Source organism: Podarcis pityusensis (assembly GCF_964106645.2).
Source record: "Podarcis pityusensis genome assembly, chromosome: 18".
In the NCBI taxonomy this organism is placed as follows: Eukaryota; Metazoa; Chordata; class Lepidosauria; order Squamata; family Lacertidae; genus Podarcis; species Podarcis pityusensis.
This window is the reverse complement of record NC_138043.1, coordinates 11,158,144-11,177,905: the sequence shown is the minus strand read 5'-3', so window position 1 is coordinate 11,177,905 and position 19,762 is coordinate 11,158,144. Positions and strand designations below refer to the sequence as shown.

General features: G+C 46.3%; 2 long non-coding RNA genes across 8 annotated transcripts in view; one reads left to right on the top strand and one right to left on the bottom strand.

Moving 5' to 3' along the window:
• The window catches only part of LOC308467545, a 53,750-nt gene that overhangs the window by 20,120 nt on the left and 13,868 nt on the right, over window positions 1-19,762 (bottom strand). Inside the window, exon 1 of one of the 7 annotated variants that reach the window (XR_013981198.1) lies at window positions 17,728-17,738. The exons of the other annotated variants lie outside the window; for them this stretch is intronic. This is a non-coding gene — a long non-coding RNA (uncharacterized lncRNA). Of the gene's footprint in view, window positions 1-17,727; window positions 17,739-19,762 lie in introns of those variants that run through there. 7 annotated transcript variants of the gene reach the window in all.
• LOC308467568 lies at window positions 12,796-19,218 on the top strand. The gene is made up of 3 exons (XR_013981225.1): window positions 12,796-13,278; window positions 16,414-16,551; window positions 19,112-19,218. It is a non-coding gene; the product is annotated as an uncharacterized lncRNA (long non-coding RNA).

The following is a 19,762-nucleotide window of genomic DNA, read 5'->3' as shown; positions in this document are numbered from 1 at the left end:
CTGTTAAGAGGTTGTGCACAGCAATTGCCAGCAAGGCTATTGCAAGACTGAAATCCACCAGGACTGAAAAAGAGTTCTGAAGCTGGCTGATGGAATAAGCTTGAAGGCTTGTCTTGCAGGACTATATCAAAGTTCCTGTGGGAGGGAGTTCCATAGGTCAACTCTGTGCTGCATGAACATTATTTTATCTGTCCTGAATCTTCCAACTTTCAGCTTCATGGGATGCCCAGAGGTTGCGGCATTATGAGAGATGGGGGAAAACTTTCCTCTATCCACTTCTTCCACACAATGCAGTTATCTAAATTTTCAGGATGTCGCCTTACCATTTCTCTGAACGTAAAAGCATCCGAAGGCAACGGACCACAGTTTGCAGACTTCTCTGCTCGAAGGAGCACAAAGCAGTGTCCACAGAGTTCTCCTGCCCCTTTTTATCCTCGCAACAACCCTGTGAGGTAGGCTAGGCCGAGAGAGAACGAAGAACACCTGGAGGGGTGTCGGTCTCCCTGTCCCTCACCTGGGCACAGATATTCCCCCTCTCCCAGAACCCTCCTGGATTCCCTCACTGCTTGTGTAGCAATATCTGCCCAAAACTACAATTCCCGGCACCCTTGGAACTACAGTTCCTGGGATCTTTCACGGGGAAAGCCGTGCACTGGAGGCAGTTCCACCAAACGGTGTGGCCCTCTCCTTTTCTCTCTCATGAACCCTCCTGCACCCCCTCTTCTCTTAATCTCAGGGTCGTGGGTTCAAGCTCCACATTGGCAAAAGATTCCTACATTGCAGGGGGTTGGTCTAGATGACCCTCAGGGATCCCTCCCAACTCCACAATTTGACGTTCCTATGAAAATCCGTACTGAAACACTGATGAACTTTCACAAGAACTTCATAAATTGCAAACTGAGGTTGAAATGTAGGATTTGCCCATCCATGCTTTGTTTATTATGAAATTTTGGTTCAGCCGCTTAGAATTGCAGAGTCGGAAGGAAGATGACCAGGGGTCATCTAGTCCACCCCCCTCAGTACAGGCCAACTCTATGATTCTACGATTCTCCTGCCTGAACCCTCATTTCCCTCCACCCCCCAGAGCGACGTCTGGAGGTTTTCTGGGGGGGGGGACGACACCCACACCTCCCCTTTACGGCAGACCCCCTTGCAGCCTTCCCTAGTGGCGGAAACAATGGCCTGTGTTTGCTGGGAAGGAGAGAAAGAGTCGTCAAAAGAGTGTCTCGCTTGAAAGACTGAATGGAGGCCAGCCTGAGGAGGAGGGGTGCAGCCCCCTCGCCTATTGGAGGCCTGAACAGCTGTGAAAGGGGCTCGTCCAATTTTCCCACGCTCGGGCGAAGGGCCCCGCCAGGGTCAACCCCCCCAACGCTAATATATACACAACCTGCGTCCTCCATTTGGAGGGGCGTTTGTTTAGTGCACAGAGACAGCCCTGACACTAATTTCACCGTCAATTTGCTTAAAAAAAAACCACACACCTCGCCGTCCGTCCCATCCCCCCACTGCCCCACCGCCTTTTGTTGCTGCGGGGATAAAAGATGGGGGGAGGCAGGGGCGAACACCCCCCCACCCCCACAAAAACCATACTGAAAAACAGGGAGAAACAAAAAAGGTGTCTCAGCGGCCCAGAAATAAAACTCAGCCGTGGACTCTCACAGAGACACACCAAAGCCCTCTTTCGGCGTCTGGCTAGGTTGCTGGCAAGGTCAAGATGAAAGTTCGCACAGAGGGATATTGGGGAAGGGGGCTGGAGGTTTCCGAAGGGCCATATGGCGGTGGGGTCAGGATGCAGTGAAGGTACAGAACCTGGAAAATTTGCTCCCTCCAGTCTAGAGCATATTGGGTGGGATGGCAGTCAATGGATCGAGGCTGAATCCCAACGAGTGCTGTTTCTGGGGGACAGGGGGCAGGCAGGCGGGGCGACCTAAAGGACCAGGTGTGCAGCCTGGGATTCATTTTGGACTCACCGCTGCCTACCAGCTCCATCTGAGACCCTCCCTGTCTGCACACTGTCTTGCTAGGGTCGTCCGTGCTCTGGTTATCTCCCAGCTGGACTGCTGCAATGAGCTCTCTGTGGGGCTACCTTTAAAGGTGACTCAGAAACTACAACTAAGCCAGAATGTGGCAGCTAAACTGGTGACTGGGACCATACAACTCCAGTCTTAAAGGATCTTCACTGACTCCCAGTACGTTTCTCAGCTGGTGCTGACCTTTAAAGCCCTAAACAGCCTCGGCCTTGAAACCTGAAGGAGCGTCTTCACCCCCATCGTCCAGCCTGGACACTAAGATCCAGCACTGAGGGCCTTCTGGCAGTTCCCTCACTGCAAGAAGTGAGTTAGAGGGAACCAGGCAGAGGGCCTTCTTGGTGGTGGCACCCACCCTGTGGAACACCCTCTTATCAGATTTCAAGGAGATAAACAACTATATGACTTTTAGAAGATATCTGATGGCAGCCCTGTATGGGGAAGGTTTCAGTGTTTGATGTTTTACTGTGCTTAATGTGTTTAATTTGTTGGAAGCTGCCCAGAGTGGCAACCCAGTCAGATGGGTGCATATAATAAAGTTTTTTTTTAAAATTATTATTATTATTAATCTACCCAGTGTGCAGAAGGAGCCTTGGCATTGAAAAGAATCAGGCAACGTGTCTCTCTTGGCCCCAATCCCTGGAGATTCAATGCCAGCTGTGAGTAGACTGCTTTCGGTCTCCGAGGAGATTGGGCTCAGTTCTTCGCTGGTGGACGAAGAACACAGTAAGAACAAATAATTAAAACACAATAAGATTTGTCCACATGTTTTTGAGCCTGTTGCTGCAGGCAGGAGGACTAGAGCCTTTTTAAAAAAGAAAGTAATCTCTTATAAGAAGAAAATGGAGTTGGCTTTTACAACCCAACTCCCCATCAAGGGATGGCAGTGCACCCTAAAGTCCGTTATAATTCTGAGAAGAATGAGCAGAGACAGGAATGAGTTGAGGAAAGCAAGGAGGATCGGTTCCTGTTGTAGCGGCACTCTCTCCCCCCCCCCCCCACTTTGTAAGGAGGTGAGGGGACCCAGAACAAAAGTGTGCAAGAACTTTTTAAAGCTTAGAAGCTGCCCAACTCCTTAGCCAAAGTCCACCCCAACGCATCATACAGAAAGAGGCAGTCCACAACAGAAATTTGAGAGTGTGGCTTGTCTCCTGTCCATCAAGATACTGTACAAAATGTGTTAATGCCACGACTGCATAGCATCCTAGAATTGTGGTGTTGGACGGGACCCCCGTGGATCATCTAGCAATGGCAATGCAAGACTGACCTCTGACCCTCAGTTCTGAATGTGAAGCCAGGGGACCTGGAAATCTGATCTCAACAGGAAGCTGAGCCAGGCAGGGGACTCTCCCATTCCTTTCCTGGAGGTGCCCTCAGGGATTGAACCTGCATGTGAAACAGGGGCTCTGCCATGAAGCTTCCCAGGACAGGACTACATGCCTGGCATTTGGTGGTAGACTGCTCCTGAACATGGAAGCTCTACTTAGCTCTTTAGCATTCAATGCCTCGGTCCATCCTCTGAGAAGCAATCTGTTTCCTTGGGAAAACCCAGCTTGGCTGGTGCACAGAATCATAGAGTTGGAAGGGATCCCAGGGCCATCTAGTCCAACCCCCTGCAATGCAGGAATCAACAGTCTCTCAATCTCTGTATTTTCTGCACTGACTGGCAGAGCCTTGCCAGGGTTTCAGACAGGGAGGTTCCCCCAGTCCTGCTGGGGATTTCAACCCAGGCCTGATGTTGCACAGCTGTGATAATCCCTGAAAACAGGAAAGCTAACTGCTAGGCCTCATGGTTCTGAATGAGTTGCTCATCTCAATAAAAGCTACATGAAATAATGCGCACAGCCAAAATGATTTAAAATAGCCCAACGTCATTCTAGGACACATCGTTTAGGACTGCACACATGGATGGAAAATAACAAGGCTTTTGCTTGTTCATTTCTAGGGCATGTGCAGAGTGCCCGTCCTGAAGCCCAGAACTACAGCCAAGTTAAGGCTTCTGGTGTGGAAGAATGTTCATTTCACAGTTTGGTACAAAGCCCTTGAGGCGCTTTGGTTTGCAACACCCAGTAGCCAGCATGACCAATGGTCAGGGACAATGGAAGCCAGAATCAAGCAAGAGCCAGAGAGCCACAGGTGCCTCTCAGTCTGGACAGTCTTCAGCTCCCAATGATCCAACTCTGGGTAAAGCCACTTCCTGAACTCCTGTTTAAACCTGAGTCATGAGGAGCAGCATCTTGCTTTATTTTAAAGGGAAGAACCATCGCTCAGCGGTAAAAGAAAAGACCCCCCCCCCAAACACCCGTTGAGATGGAAGCTTCTTATGCCCGGATATTCTCTGATCTTTGAGATTAGGTACATTCTCTGGAGGAAAGACAGGCCTATGGACCTGCTGTTAAGTCAGGATATTAAGGGAACATCCACACACAGGCACAGTCTACCTCAAAGTAGCAGCTCCCTGGGGATAAATGCCGCGAGAGGCCTCACTGCCCTGTGGCCCTGACTGCATGGGCTTCTCCTCAAGCGCTGGCCGCTGCTGATACCAAGACGAGTCCATGATTTGATGCAGCCAAGATGGCTACGTTGAGCCTCCAGTTTCAGAGGCAGTCCATCACTCTCCCATTCCCTGCAGGGTCTTTCTCTCCACTCACTCTGTTAACATCCCACTCTGCAAAAAAGAAAAATTATCTTTCTTTCTCCAGATTGTAGGCTCCTGGAGGCAGAGGACCACTGTTCCTCTGTACTGCAATATGAAATGTTGTTGCTTTAATCGAGGATGTTGTGAGATCAGAAAACTTTGTCTATTGCATGCTTTTTATAGAAATACTTTAAAAAGGTAAATATAAATTAAATAATAACTGCTTTCCTTTACTCCCTGCAGGTAGAAACTTTGCATATAAAGGTGAGGAAATATATCAGCACATGATTCTATGATTCTGTTCTAGGAGATCTGGTGTTATATGAGAGAGGGAGAAAATAGTTTCTTTCTCCTCTTTCTCCCTGCCACTCATAATTTTATACAGCTCAGACATTCCTCATCTGAAACATGCCTTCCCCCTAATTTAAAAGCCCCAGACATTGCCACTTTTTTTTCTCATCGGGGAGTTGCTCCAGCTCCTCAAGGGCTGCCAGTAATGACCTCTAAATTGGGCAGCTTTAAAATGGAATGACACAAAATCACAGAATAGTTTGAGCTTGCTGTTTCTTCCTCCCAGCTCTTCCTCCTTTCCTCGTGTGCCGTGTCCTTTTAAGCTGCGAGCCTGATATTTTCACAAAAGAAATTACGCTGGTAGTTTCAGGACCGACAGAAGGAAGGACTTCCTCACACAGTGCAAAGTAAGAACACAGAATTTGCTCCCACAAGATTTTGTGATGGCCACCAACTGTAGAGGACAGTTATTATGTTGACAATTTTATCATTAGACTGTCTGTCAGTTTGCTTTTTCTTATGTTTTTCTTATGTTTTTATCATTGATGTTCTGTAATGTGTTTTTAATGTTGTACACTGCCCTGGGATCTTCTGATAAAGGATGGTATATAAATTGAAATAATAATAATAGGTGAGACCAATTCACAGATGCCCACAAGTTGTGGTGTTACATGAATGCATGAGGAAATCTTCTCTCAATCCACTTTCTCCATTCCACACACCATTTTATACCCTCCCTTAAACTAGCCTTTTCTCCAAACTTAAGAAAGCCCCCAAACTTTGCAAGCTTCCCTCATTGGGGAGTCACTCCGTCCCCTTGATCATTTGTTTACTTTTTTGTGGGGGTCCCTTTTCCTGCACCTAAATTTATTCTAAGGATAATGAATTCCCCCTCTCTCGCCCAACACCATTCATGCTTATACAAGCCTTTCTCTATTCAGGCTGCCCCCCTCTGCCTGCCTTCGAAGACTTTTTCCTGAAAGTGCCCCACTTTGCAAACCGGGAGACTGTTTAGCCCCTGAACAAAGAAGTTTTAAAAAGAACTTGGACTGGCAGATCTGCACTCGACTCTCAATATCCGCCCAAGCCAGGCAAGCCCATTCACTGCCTGGTGGAGTCAAAACTGAACAGAAATGGCCTCCGATCCAGCTGCCTCTTCTTGGCACCGGGAGAGCGGGCACGGGCGGCCCACCATTGTGGCACGGAGGAAGCTGGTGACAAAGCAAGCCTCCAAAGGACATAGGAAAATGGACCCAGCAAAATGCCAAATGACCCCCCCCACTGCCTTTTCAAGTGCCAACTGAGCTATTTCCGAGTCCTTGGCAGACTCATCCCTCTCATTGGGGTCATCCCTCGCCACAGTGTGCCAAGAACATAGCGACAAAAGCGAGACTTCCGCAAAATGTTGGGCCCTCCCGCCGACCAGCCAGCCCCTGCCCTCTGGCAGGCTACTCCACTGCATCCCCCGGCCTCTCTGTTTTCTGTTACTTCTCCCCCACCCCAGTCAGCCGGTACTCCTTCTGCGCAGGGAAAGCTCGGGCCCATTGCCACTCACTCCGGAACATGGCAAATATTCCTTCCTCTCACGGGGTTGGGCTAGATGACCCCTGGGGTCCTTCCAACTCTACAATTCTATCATTCTATGAAATACAAGGGGGAAGATAGATAGACAGAGAGCAGACCCTCCAAGTGCCCCCATTTTCCAGGGACAGTCCCGGAATTACAGAAGCCATCCCGGTTTCTGATTTGACCCAGGAATGTCCCGGTTTCCCTTTTCCTCCATGTCTCGGAGGACAATTAAAAGTGGTTTGTGCGTAGGTGCAGAAACAGAGTCCTGTTTATAAAGAAAATGAAATCACTGCGCCAAATGAAGGAAACAGGGAAGCTGGCATACGAAGCCCTTTCTATATCCCACTAAGTCCCACTGAGTTTAATAGGATTTTCTGTCTAGCATGTTCCTGATCATTCTCAGTTGTTTCTTCTTCTTCTTCTTCTTCTTCTTCTTCTTCTTCTTCTTCTTCTTCTTCTTCTATTATTATTATTATTATTATTATTATTATTATTTCCTGTTTTTCCCCCTGACAGGGACTCAAGGCAGCTCAAATCCCATATCCTATTTCCTTCCATTTATCTTCCTTTGCACATTTTCCCTTCACAACAACCTTGTGAGGCAGGTTCAGCGGAGAGGTTGGAGTTGGCTCAAGGTGACCAATGCCGATGTGCCTGCGAGGTCTGCGCTTGCAGAAGAAGCTTGCTGGTGTAGAATAGGGTGTCCCATCTGAGAAATGTTGGAGGGTATGAGAAAGATAGATAGATAGATAGATAGATAGATAGATAGATAGATGATAGATAGATATTGATATCTCAAGACTGGTTGGTGCATAAAAACAGAGTTATCTATACAGTGGTACCTCGGTTTTTGAACGTCTCGGAAGTTGAACGTTTTGATTTTCAAATGCCAAAACCCCAGAAGTAAATGCTTCCGTTTTTGAGCACGCCTCGGAAGTAAATGGCTTCTGCTGAGGTTTTCTTTTTTCCAATTTTCTCTATTGAATGTGCAGACCGTCCTTCAAGCCTCAGTTTTCGAATGTTTCAGAACTTGAACGATCTTCCAGAATGGATTACGTTCCAAAACCGAGGTATATATAAAAAGTTGAATCTTGATTTTAAAATATAAACCTGTTAACACTATGTAACACAATAGAGTTTTGTTTTTTAAAATTGACATAGTGATAAAAAAGCTAACCATTAGAAAATGGATTTTATACACAACCTGCTTTTTAAAAATATGTTTTGTATGTAATTGCAATTAGGGTTTTTCTGTTCTTAAAATTGTTTTTACACATAATGCAGTTTTTAAAAACTTGTGTGTGTGTGAAATTATTGAACAGGAGTGCAATCATTATGATTCTTAAATGAAATAAACAAACAAGGAAATCTCCTCTTGTTTTTCTTACTATAGTCCCGCTCAGAGGTGACCCATTGGAAACTTGGGTCCGATAACTTTAACGTCTCTACTCTGAGTAGAACTTTGTTGGATACATGGTGTGTTGTACCTCCCTCTCCCCACACACTGCAACTATGACTAGGACTTGGGAGAAACCCGAGTTCGAATCTGCCACTCAGCCACCAATCTCACTGGGGGACCTTGGGGGCAGTCACTATATCTCTCAGCTTAACCTACCTCACAAGGTTGTTGGTGGGAGAGGATGGAGAGGGCCAAGGAGCTCTGGGAGAGTGCCTGCTCTGCATGCAGGAGGTCTTGGGTTCGAATCTCTGGCAGCATCTCCAGGCAAGACTGGGAGAGAGGCCTGTCTGAAATCATGGAGTGCTGCTGCCAGCCAGTGTGGGCAACACCAAACAGCATGTGCCAGCTTCCAATGTTCCTAAGGATAGCTAAATAATTGAGGGGTTCCATGGTCTGGAAATTAAAGCACAGTGGACAGGAAGTTTTTTTTGAGAGCGTGGACTATTATAAGAAGAAAAGGGAAAACATCTAGTGAATGTCAACTATTAGATTTTCATACACGCAGAATGAAGGAAAGGAACTTAACTTAGAAATGATAATTATTATCATGGACTGATAATTTGTTGATTAACCTCACTTACAGATATTTCAAATGTTAAAATATTGTACGTGCAGGAATTGGAAAGTGGATAGCTAATGGCTAAGGATAAGTTTAAAAACACAAAAAAACCTATTGTAATATAAGGTTAATTGTAAGGAATGGAATGTGAATTAGAAATAACTAGGGAAATAAAGAAGCAACAAGAGAGAACTTTGGAAGCATCAAGAACGGAATGCAGGAAATTTTGGGGGGGAAATTCGTATTAAATTTGTTTGAATGATTTGGTAAATATTTGGAAAATAAAAATAAAAATGATCTGGCAAAAAAAGAGGGATAACTAAGTAAATCCCACTAGCAGGACTGGCATTCAAAGATAGACTCTACTTGGACATGGAGTTTCCACCAAGCTAACATATGAGTCATAAGGCCGTCAGAATTGTCCTGCTGACTCAGTCCAGCATCCTGTTCTCCTGGGGGCTGGCCAAGGGCCCCAATCCTAAAAGCAAGGCATGAGCAACACCCTCCTCTCCTGTGGTTTCCAGCAACTGCTATTCACAGATCCTCCAAGTATCTCCATTTTCCAGGGACAGTCCTGGATTTACAGAAGCTGCCCGGTTTCTGATTTGATCCCAGAATGTCCCACTTTTCCTTAGGACGTCCCTATTTTCATCCAAGAAATGTGGGGGGGTCTGGAGTTATGCAACCCCCAAGCCAAGGAGATAAGTAATGAGACAACCTTTAGAAGATATCGGAAGGCAGCCCTGGATGGGGAGGTTTATAATGTTTAATGTTTTATTATGTTTTTATACATGTTTGAAGGGTATTGGTTATATGTGTTGGAAGCTGCCCAGAGTGGCTGGGGCAACCCAGTCAGATGGGCGGGGTAAGACGGGGAGCATATTTACCCAGTGCTTTTCCAGTTGCACTCCAGTGGAGTACAGGGTCAGGTTCAAGGTGCTGGTCTCGACCTTTAAAGCCCTTTGTGGCTTAGGGCCCTCGTATTTACGGGACCGCCTCTCCTGGTCTGCCCCGCAGAGGACCTTAAGGTCCATGAATAACCATCGTTTAGAGGTCCCGGGCCCCAAGGAAGTCAGATTATCCTCTACCAGGGCCAGGGCCTTCTCAGTGATGGCTCCGACCTGGTGGAATGCTCTGTCCCATGAGACCAGGGCCCTGCAGGATTTAACCTCCTTCTGCCGGGCCTGTAAGACAGAGCTATTCTGCCTGGCCTTTAATTTGAATTCAGCCTGATCTTCTATTTCCCTTCCCTTCCCTCCCCTTTTATGAAGATTACCCGCTCTGGGATCCCACAGCTAATTCTCCCCTGGTCTCCTCTCTGGCCCAAATAGGACCAATTCAGCCAGCTAGCCCAGGGGATTATCTAACTGGTTTTTGAATTTTATTGTTATTCATGTTTTTATACTGTATTTTATGCTGCTTTTATAATTACGGTAAGTGTTTTAAATTTGTTGTTAGCTGCACTGAGCCCGGTTTTTGAACTGCGAAGGGCGGGGTATAAATAAAAAATTATTATTATTATTAATAATGGCCATTGATAGCCCTCTCCTCCGTGTGTGTGTGTGTATGTGTTGACACTATAGTTGACCTTTTAAAAATATAAATCTAGGGCCAGATGATTTAGCAGAGTGAGGTGAGGCCATGGAGGCTGAGGGAAGAGAGAGATGGCCCAACGAGCTGTTTTCTATTCTCAGTGAACTACGCAGATCATAAAACAGCCTCTCTCCCCACAATTCAGACTCCAGACAGATCCATTGTGTTGCCTCGTCTCCGATGGGCAGGTGGTCTTCTCGCTGTCAGGATTTGCGGAGAGTGGGTCCCGGGGGTTTGTGTGTGTTGGGTCTAGATCAGAGCAGCTGGAACAAAGTGTGTCTGTGGATAACGTTTTTATTCAAAAGGTCACAGAGCCTTGGAATAAAATTTGGGAAGCAACACTCTTAAAACCCACTTCATAGGGGGAAACGCCTTGACATTACTACACAGATGGCTTCGCACAGCTTTGCAAACCCTGGAGGTTCTTAAGGAGAGGTTGGGTACGATCTAGTGGAGATTCTTGCATTGCAGAGGGTTAGACTAGTAGACCTTGAGGACCCCTTCCAACCCCACAATTGTATGGTGCTATGATTCCACAGTTGACCCCATACATTTGATGCATAGTCAACATGCACTTAAAGGCCGTGGTGTACCCCAAAGCAACTACAGGGGGTTGGACTAGACAACCCTCAGGGTCACTTCCAACTCTGGTGAAAGAGGCTTTTAATTTGCAAAACAAACAAACAAACAAACAAACAATTCTCATTTTACAGATCAGCCTGGAAGATTTTTCCTTTTCAGTTTGGGGTTGCTTTTTACAATTGACTGTTGTTCCCTTCCCTGGAATAGTTTCTGATGCTAGGATACGGAGAAGGTCTGTAATCTCCAGAAAATTAATGGCATTTGGAAGACGAGGCCTTAAAGTGGAGCCTATTTTAAGATGTTCTTTCTGACTCATCGGCTTGTGCCTCTGTGGGGGGAAAAGAGTCCTCCCTCCCACCTTCTGCCACAAACCGGGAAATTGTTATTTAACTACCTTTGCAGATAGTCCCCAGGAAGATGTTGCCCAAGCAAGATGGCAGAGCTGAATGAGGGCTGGAGGAAGCTGTCAAATTGTTGGGGGAAAACAGATCTTTAAAGGTGGGGAATCATTTTTGGTCTGAGGAACGCACTCAGCACATGAACAGAGAGGTCAAAGTCGCTGGAGCACTAAAGTAATTTGTTACCTTTGAACACTACGCTGGTTTCTACAAACACAGACAGCAGCCCTCTCCACCCCCCTCCAGGCGAGTGAGAGGCGTGATCTGAAATTAAGGGCACATTCCTGCCTTGCACGGGGTTGGGCTGGATGACCCTTGGGGTCCCTTCCAACCTTACAATTCCATGATTCTACGATTCTATGAAAAATAATAGCAGTAATAATAAATTATTAGTTTTGTAACCAGGGCACTGAGTATGCTTTGATTCTGTAGTAGTTTAAAAGGAAAGAAAAGCTTAATTGTTTCAAAAGAAAGAAAGTTCTAGCTCTCAGTTTTTAAGAAGATAGGCTTGAAAATGTCTGGGCCAAGCCAAATGATATCTTGCCAGCCAGGGAGAGCGAGATTTTGAAGCCTGGCATAAGCTCTCCTTGGTGATCCATCCCAAACTGGAATCCTAGAAATGTAGAATTGCAAGGCACCCCAAAGGTCATCCAGTCCAACCCCCTGCAGGAATAATTAGCAGTAATCTGGATAAATTAGGCACTTAAAAAAACAAACCTTCTGCAATTCTATGATTATTATTATTGCTGCTGCTGCTGCTGGCATCCATCTCTCTCGGGAGACAACGGAGGAGTTGGCTTCACCTGCTGAGCAGCACCTTAAGGAGCAGAAGGTGAGTTGACTCCACCTGTTGCTCATCGGCCTTCTTGCTCCTGATTTGAACCAGCTGACTCCAGCTTTCTCAAGCAGAATTTCCAGCCTCAGTCAGTTACCGGAAACAAATATTTGTCGTTTCTGACCAGACCTTGCTGCTTCTTGTGACCTTGGGCCCTCAGCTTTTTTTTTTTAAAAAAAATATTTAATTAAGGGTTTTCTTGTTTACAGTGTAAGTGTGACGCCTCGTATGTTTTTTTTCCATGTAACATTTTTACAAATCCGTTTCATTTGTTGAGGCATTAGGGGGAGAAGAAAAGAAAAAAAGGGAAAAAAAGAAAGGGGGGTGGAGGGAGGAGAGATGGATGGGGGTGGGGTCGGGTGGCGGTGTTTCTATTATGTTTAATGTATGTAGAGTTTGGTGGCAGCGTTGCTTGTGCTGTTCACTTGTGTTCCTTTGGTGCTGAGAGAGGTTGGGGTTGGCCTGGGGTGTGATTGTTTGCTTGTGACTGGCTGTGGTGATCTTTGTTTTCGTGTGTGAGTGAGGTGGGTGGGTGTTTTGGATCAGGTTAGCCATATTGATTTGTATGCTGTTGGCGGATTATTGTCATTGTCCTGTTGGGCTGTGTATGTGATAAAGGGGAGCCATACCGGGGTGAAGGCGTCTTCTTCTGTTAGTCCCCGTGTCATTTTCAGTTTATTAGTTAATTTTTCTAGTAGGGCTGTTTCCCATACTATTTGGTACCATTGGTCCATGCTTACTCCTGACAGGTCTCTCCAGTGTCTGGTTATGGTGTTTCTGGCTGCTGAGAGCAGGTGGGTTATGAGTTCTTTGTGGTGTAAATGGGCATTGTTGTCTTGGCCCTCAGCTTTCTGGACCCCCAGATCTTCTGACTACGTGAACTGAGATACTCCGGACCTTAGGATTGGACCCTGCATTCGGACTCTGCCTCCAGGCAAGGATCCCCCTGAGACTTGGCTGGCTTCTCCCTCCACTGAGCTCTGCCACAGGTGGCAGCACAGGACTGCAACAGAGTGCACCTTTGGGGCTGAGGTCAAGCTGTTGGAAGGTTGCAGCTCTTGCTGTGGCTGTAGAGACTGACGCAGGAGAGACATGTTTTGTTGCAGCAGGGGCAGAGGACTGAAGACTGAACCATAGAATCCTAAACTGTAGAGCTGGAAGGGACCCCGAGGGTCATCCAGTCCATCCCCCGGCAATACAGGAACCTCAACTAAACTATCCATGACAGATGGGACCTGGGACCTTCTACATGCCAAGCAAGTGCTCTGCCACTGACCTGTAGCCCAGCTGCACTGTAGACTGCTGTCACGATCCACTGCTTTTCCAGGTAAAAACACACACACACAATTTCACAGAATTGCAGCCTTGGGAGTGGGCAAGGGGTGGGGCAGAGGAATGACTAATGCAACTGAGATGGCTCAGGCAGCAGAGCAGGACATTCTTAATCTCAGGGGGGGCTCTCTCCTTTTCTCTCTCGTGAACTCTCCCACACCCCCTCTTCTCTTAATCTCAGGGTCATGGGTTCAAGCCCCACATTGGGCAAAAGAGTCCTGTATTTCAGGGGGTTGGGCTAGATGACCCTCAGGACCCCTTCCAACCCTACTTCCACTGTCTTGCCAGAGTGGTGCATGCTCTGGTTATCTCCCGCTTGGACTACTGCCATGTGCTCCACATGGGGCTGCCTTTGAATGTGACTGGGAAACTACAACTACAGTGGTGCCTCACAAGACGAATGCCTCGCAAGACGAAAAACTCGCAAGACGAAAGAGTTTTTCATTTTTTGAGTTGCTTCGCAAGACGAATTTCCCTATGGGCTTGCTTCGCAAGACGAAAACGTCTTGCAAGTTTGTTTCCTTTTTCTTAAAACCATTAATACCCAGGGTGCATTGCTTGAAGAGGTGCAGTTGCGACTTGACTTCGAGGAGCAACTCATAGCATGCGGTGTGGTAGCCTTTTTTTTGCATTCCTATGGGAAACCGTGCTTCGCAAGACGAAAAATTTGCAAGACGAAAAAACTCGCAGAACGAATTAATATCGTCTTGCGAGGCACCACTGTATTCCAGAATTAGGCAGTCAGACTGGTGACTGGGAGTGGCCACCGAGACCATATAACACCAGTCCTGAAAGACCTACATTGGCTCCCAGTATGTTTCTGAGCACCATTCAAAGTGTTGATACTAACCTTTAAAGTCCTAAACAGCCTTAGCCCTGAAACCTGAAGAAGCTTCTCCACCCCCACCATCCATTCCAGACACGGCGGTCCAGCCCCGAGGGCCTTCTGGTGGTTCCCTCACTGCGAGAAGTGAGGATACAGAGAACCAGGCAGAGGGCCTTCTCGGTGGTGGCGCCCACCCTATGGAACACCCTTCCCTCAGATGTCAAGGAAATAAAAAACTACAGTTGTACCTCGGTTTAAGAACAGCCCTATTTATGAACAATTTGGTTTATGAACTCCGCAAAACCGGAAGTAGTGTCCCAGTTTGCGAACTTTACCTTGGTCTAAGAATGGAATCCAAACAATGGAAGGGCACTGGCGGTGGGAGGCCTCATTAGGGAAAGTGCACCTTGGTTTAAGAACGGTTTCGGTTAAGAACGGACTTCTGGAATGGATTAAGTTCGTAAACCAAGGTACTACTGTATGACTTTTAGAATATGTCTTTAGGCAGCCCTGTAAGGAAGTTTTTAATATTTGAGGTTTTATTGTGTTTTTATATCTGTTGGAAGCTGCCCGGAGTGGCTGGGGCAACCTAGTTAGATGGGTGGATATTATTATTATTATTATTATTATTATTATTATTATACATGACCCTCATGGTACCTTACAATTCTGTTATTCTATTATCTAGTCCAACCCCCTGCTATGCAGGAATCTCAGCTAAAGCATCAATGATAGAAGACCATTTGAGGGACCCCAATCCACCGTCCAACAGACCTTACCGCCAGGATGTTCTTCCTAATAAAATCCCACCCCTGTTGAAAGCCAGCCAGAGGCACTCAGAGAAGCCCCATTCCCTGATGCTGCTGTTCAAATTTATTCAGTTATATTTACCCCCAGCCTTCTAGTTCAATTCCATCCTTCTCTTTCAGCAAGTAAGATTTTAACTGGCCGCCTAAGAGGAAACTCTTCCTGTACATCCCAGAATAAGGTGAAAGGGGACGCCTGCCCCCCACCCCCTGCAACAATTCACAGGACCCTTTGCTGGAAGATGTAGACGTGGGGAGACATTTGCAAAAGCCCCGTCGAGTAGTGGGTGGGTTTGTACATTCGGTTTTCTAGCTTTATGACATCATATATACTCATACAGCTAGATAACCAAAGAGAAAAACCAGCCCTGTTGGGTAGGCCTTGCCCAAACAACTATGTATTTAGACCAGGGGGAAGGGGGAGAAATTCGATCTAGTTCACGCTTACATTCTGAGCTACCTGATGCATGTTTTTGCATGGGAGCCATTTTTCAAAACTTTGCCCCTTACCTGAATTTCGCAGTGTGTCCAGAATTTTGCAACACGATGTGTCCAGAAATACATATATCCCTGGTGTAGTGGTTAGAACATCGGGCAAGGACATGGGAGGCCAGCGTTCGAAGCCCCATTCAGCTGTGAAGCTCACTGGGTGCGACCTTGGGGGGGGGGGGCAGCCACTGCGTCTCAACCTAGTCTGCCTCGCAGGGTTGTTGTGTGAGGAAGGGGAGAGCATGCATGAACTCCTTGAAGACAAAGCTGGGCTTTAAGTGCAGTAAATCAGCCATGAAAAAATAACCTGAAATATGGCAAAGGCATCCAAAAATAACCCTGCCGTCCAAACTGCCGTTGGGACAGACACCCAAAGAGGCTTGCCCTCAAGGAATACCCCCCCTTTTACACCCCCACAAATATGTGGCTTTGGAGACCTGCCACCTCTTGCAGACTGCTCCCACTATAGCAATATATACACCCCGCCAACCCCAGTCCAGGCCCAAGCATATCCCACTGAGACCCAAGTTGCACCTGCCTCTAGAGTAACCCTGTGTGCAAAAATTCTCTCCCCTCCCAAAGTTACTGGCTCTGCAGTTGCTGAGTCACGAACCCCGGGGGGGGGGGAGGAAGACATGGTCTGTGCATCTTAAAGGGACCGGCCACAATTCTCCTGCCTCCCCCTGCCTACGATGCTGATAATTATTCTGATTATTTTGTTATTATCCTCTGCCTCCACTCCAGTTCGTGGAAATCTCTGGATAGTAAAAGAAAACCAAACCATTGCACAGCTTCCCAGGATTTCAACACATTTCTCTCTCTACCTGTCTGCATGATCCGTCCCTTTGCAAATGCTTACAACCAGCACTACCAGCAAATTGCTTCGTTTGTTCCTATTTTGATCAAACCACAGTTCCTAATTGATTATTATTATTGGGGGGCCTTCCCCCCCTTCACCACCCCCTACCCCACCCTTGGGTAAATGCCACCTCTGAAATTTCATTTGCAGGTTTCCAAAACAGAGTCCCTAAAAGCAAAGAGGTCTATCCAAGGATTTCGCCCGGCGAAATCATCATCCACAACTCAATTGGATCAGTTCATCGCAAAGTGCCTAACTCAGGTTCGCTACCCAACCCAAAGCCTGGAGGTAAGAGGAGGCAGAATTGTTTTTTTATTTTAAGCAACAGCAGCAACATGTGCACACAAATATTAACACAGCAAACTGTTTCGCACGCTAGCAACCAGTTCATCTTGAACAGCTGATTAAGATTTGAGGTGTGGGATACTTTCAGCCCCTCAAATGTATCTTTGGCCTAATTGATGCAAGACCTCCCTAACTCTTTAAGGATCTTCCAAAGTGAGTTGTTCTCAAGTTCCTTTGGGAGGAAGGATTGGATAGGTGGATAAATATTAACAAAGCATCTCTACCAGTGTATGGAATGGCAAAATGAATCTTGGAAGAGCCCTCCAACTAGGTCAAAAGTGTTACAAGGGTGTCCTCAATTAAATTTGTAAAAGAAGAGGAGATAATATAATCTCTTCTCTCTCTCAGAACAGGGTAGCTATTCAGCTGGCCTCACCTCTGAAGGTGAACCGACAAAATTCACAATTTCATTTCATTTCTTTTTTTATTAATCTAGATTTTCAAGATAGCCTACAAAAGAGAACCATAAAACAAACATAAAACAGATCAAAAACATCAGAAACAAAAGCAAATTCCCAGTTTTGAAAAATATATGGAAACCAGAAAACAGCTCCCTGTCAAAATTTGCACTTTTCTGAATTTTACAAGCCAGTTCTCCAGCCAAGTCATGCATATATATATATATATATATATATGCATTATTTGACAGTAAAGTGTGGATAAAATGCATGATATTTGCGAAAACAAGAAATTAGCGTTTTAGGAAAGATTCAGCAATGCCGTTTCATGAGAACTTTTTCCCCCCTTAATAAAAATACAAATCACAAACTGCTGTGAAAATGTAAAGAACTAAGCTAAAGACTGGGGAAACAAGAAAGAGTGAAATGGACAGATTTGCCTATTCTTACTAGTCCTTATTAACACAAATTAAAAATTAAAATCCTACAGCTTTAACAAAAGGCAAGTCAATTGTAGCCAATCCTACTCAGAAGTAGGCCCATTAAAATTAGTGGCCATGACTCACTTAAGACAATTCAAATGGGTTATTTCCTCCTCCTACTTTCTATCTGGATTTGAGGCTCCGGATTTCACCCTGTGCAAAGCTTATTCCCCAAAAACATCAAAACATTGCCCACAAGAGAGAGCCCATTTTCATTTCTGCAAAAGTTTCCTACTCACTCAGTCTCCTGTCTCTTGCTGTCCAAAGTAGACGGTTCCGCCTAAATCGCCACGTTTTGCCATTTCTGCGTTCCCAAAGTGTGTGGTAAAGGGGGGGATGTCAAAAAGAGAGATTTCGGATGGGGAGAGAAAACTCAAAACAGACCCCCCCCCCGCCCTGCAAAATAAAAATCCTTTCAGCATATAAGTGTCCGGCTCCTCTAGCTTCTCCGAATGTGAGGAGTCTCCTTCTCTTCTCTAAACTTGATTGATTTTTAAAAACCGGCTCGGGTTGGGGCGGGAGAAAAAGATGGGAAGGGGTTGGGAGGGGGTGAACCTCTGAGAGCGACAGCATGGGAAAAAGAGGGGTGGGGGAGCAATATGGAAATGGAGGGACAATGGCCAGACAGGGGGAGAAGACGACAGCCTTTCTATGCGGGAGAGCCAGACAGGGTCAGAGGTCGTCCTCCAAAGCCACCAGATGATGCGAATGTCATTTAGGGGTGCCTATTCAGACACAGATGAACAAGTTTGCATGAGGCTGCCTCTGAGGTAGATGTCTGGTTTAAATTTTTTTTTATATGCAAAACCAACAACCCTCCCTGTGCTCACACAATGCCTGACCCCCCCCCCACACGCTCCCTTTCTCAAAGTCGGGTCCCAGTTAAAAGCGGGAAACGTTATTCCAAAGGGTTGGCATCCAATGGGTGAAAAACGACCCAGTTGGGTTGTTTATAAAGAGATGCCCTTGCTGGATCCGGCTCAAAATACCCTGCACCCTGGCTCGTGGTTTGGGGCTGAGCGTGGAAGCAGCAACCCCAGTTTGTCCCTGGGAGTGACTGGGATTCAGAGTTGGGTGTCTTGGTTGGAAAGGACAACACCAACAACCTTCTCAGGAGCTTACGTCATGCCCAATCCTGCCCCTGCCCCGCTAGCCGAGAAACCTTAATTTAAAAGGTGGGCATCCAGTCTGTATAACCAGAGGCGCAGAAGAATGACCCAGTTTGGCTGTCAATAATTTTTGCGTCTATTTGTAGTATTACTGAGCCACGTTCAAGATTCTAGTATGAACTGGCAAAATCCTGAGCAGCTTAGGTCAAGGATGCCTCTGTTGCCTCCTGAACCCTTACATATCCCAGCTCCCTCAACTTCGCTGGCTGTTCCCTGAGACAACATCAAGGACAACCTCGTCTTCACTGTCTTTGGCTTGGTCCTGAGGAACTCTCTGCCACTGGAGATTCAACGGGTGCCTTTTGTGGCAACTTTTAAATGCCTGCTGAAAACTTTTCTGCCAGGCCTACACAGGCAGTTAAGAATAGATCCTTCCACAACAGTTAATTGAGATTTGTGTGGTTTTTAAAATGGTTATTTTATGGTTTTTATTGCTGTTACGGGCTTTTTTCAGCTGGAACTTGCCGCCTCTCAGGAGGTTGCCATTGCTATTCTAAGAGAACAAGGGAGGTGCTCGTGGTGAGTTCTGGCCCCTCTTTTTCTAGAGCAATAGACTAATTTGCCTATTTTTTTCCTGATTGGATGATTGCTTTCATGAGCCCTGCAGGAAGACCTGTAGAATTTGACTCGTCCTTTCAGGCCAGCAAGATGCTGCAGGGGGTGGAAGGTCTTGACTTGAGCTGAGTTCAAATTGTGCTCTCTCTCCCCGTCTCTCCCTCCTTCTCTGTGCCATGCCTACTTCACAGGGTGGTTGTGAGGATACAATGGAGTGCAAGAGAGAACTGCCCTGAGCTTCTTAGGGAAAAGATAGGATAAGAAAATCAGTCATTTCAAACATTCACCCAAAAGGAAAGTGATGCCCAACTTGGTGATAGCAGAATAAATGATGCAAGGAGGGAACTGCAGCCCAAGACGTGAAAAGAGGTAGTAAAGGAACACCTAGCTACTTTAAATAAATTCAAATCTTCAGGGCCTGACGAGCTGCATCCATTTTCAGAGCCTTTGTCTATGATCTCTGAGAAATCGTGGAGAATAGGTGAGGTTCCTACAGACTAGAGTAAATGTTGTCCCTGTCTTCAAAAAGGAAGACCCAGGTACGGTAATT